We start from the raw sequence: 1557 nt of genomic DNA, 5'->3' as shown, positions 1-1557 counted from the left end.
GGGGCATCTTCTCTGGGTAGTTTTAAAGAATGCTTGCAGATAGATGTGCAAAAGTTAGGTGTAATGAGTCGTTCGGTGTAATATAACCAGCTGCTGCCGCGCCGCGTGCCTGCGAAGCTGGTGTGTTACGCCGAACGGCGGTTATACCGGCTATATAGATACAGATACAGATACAGACAGACACAGTTCATACAGCTCACTTTAACCCTCGGGCCACACCAGTTTAATTTGTTGATTCTCGGATTTTTAAAGATAATAAAAAAAATATGCTTAACTGAAAAACATCATGAAAACAAAGCCTGATGACCAGGTGTATGCCTTGGTGCACTCAGCTTTATGGAGTGAATATATGGTCATTATCAAGTTTTCCTCCCTGCCCTTTATGTTCATTTAAAAAAAATCTGAGAACCAACATATTAAATTGGAGTTGCATCAGCATGCCAAGGCAGTTGTAAGACACCATATCAGTACTGCTTGCTGGGTTAGCGACACGAAGGTTAAACAAAACCATTTGGACCAAAAAGCAAATTGAAACCTTGTTTCTACTAGTATGTATACGTTTCCATAATTTTTCGCACCCCTGACAGAACAAGATGAAAACATCTTATTAGTCACACCACACAGAAGATGATAATATCTTATCAACACATCAAAGAAATAAGTACATAATCTTCCCTCCCTAAAGAGGCTGGCGCTCGTACTGAATTATGCAGATTAGAGGGCTGAGGGGATCTGAATTATTAGACATAAATATCATAAGCTGTGGGGGATAATATCATGGGTGAATATTGACTGCCATGGGAGGGGGTTCTCACTCAGCTGTTCTGATGAATGTTACAGTCTAGCTCTAATATTTATCAACCTCTACTACATAATATAGATATGCTACCACACTGCAATGCAGATATAAGTCCCCCAAGAAGGTTACTACCGGTAGTATGGTTTCAGGTACATGTGTTTAGTGTCTGTTCGTTTGTGGACAGCATAGCAAGAGTACAGGTTAAAATATCTTTACAATGGTTCTAAAAAAAACACCTTCAATGATTGACAGTGACTGACAGTGATTGACAGCTTGTCAGCATGTGAGACAGCCCAGGTGTGAACATGAAGTCTGTCCTCACATTCCTGACACACCTGACCCAGGTGCATGGCAGGTAAGGAGCAAACATACAGGTTCTCACCTGGCAAATATACCACAAGGACAGGCCCTCCTTCTTCAAACAGACACACACATGGACAGATAGAACTGCAAACACTGGGCTCCTTACTTCTAGTCTAGTATCTACATGGAATTCCATAATTGTACCGGTAGACACAAATCAATTGCTGTAAAAACGATGATTACAGTTATGAGTCTACAGACTGATATGTAGTAATATTAAAATGTCCACTCTCTTTGTTGACCGAGCAATCATAGTAGGGACCACACAGTTTGGTTTGATATGTGGGAGAAAAATTATAATTCTCAAGAACTAATACTTTAGGGCCCTCCTCTTCTACTGCCTAATAAGAAGTACTTTAACCCCGTTAAAAACCTTGGCTGACCCTGCCTCTTCC

The 1557-nt window shown here is 40.8% G+C and overlaps 1 protein-coding gene across 10 annotated transcripts in view; it reads right to left on the bottom strand.

Annotated features, from left to right (window-relative positions):
* The window catches only part of LOC118415773 (IQ motif and SEC7 domain-containing protein 2-like), a 129238-nt gene that overhangs the window by 63101 nt on the left and 64580 nt on the right, over positions 1-1557 (bottom strand). The window lies entirely within an intron of this gene.

The sequence above is a fragment of the Branchiostoma floridae genome, chromosome 5 (assembly GCF_000003815.2).
Source record: "Branchiostoma floridae strain S238N-H82 chromosome 5, Bfl_VNyyK, whole genome shotgun sequence".
Lineage (NCBI taxonomy): Eukaryota > Metazoa > Chordata > Leptocardii > Amphioxiformes > Branchiostomatidae > Branchiostoma > Branchiostoma floridae.
This window is presented reverse-complemented; position numbering and strand designations above follow the sequence as displayed.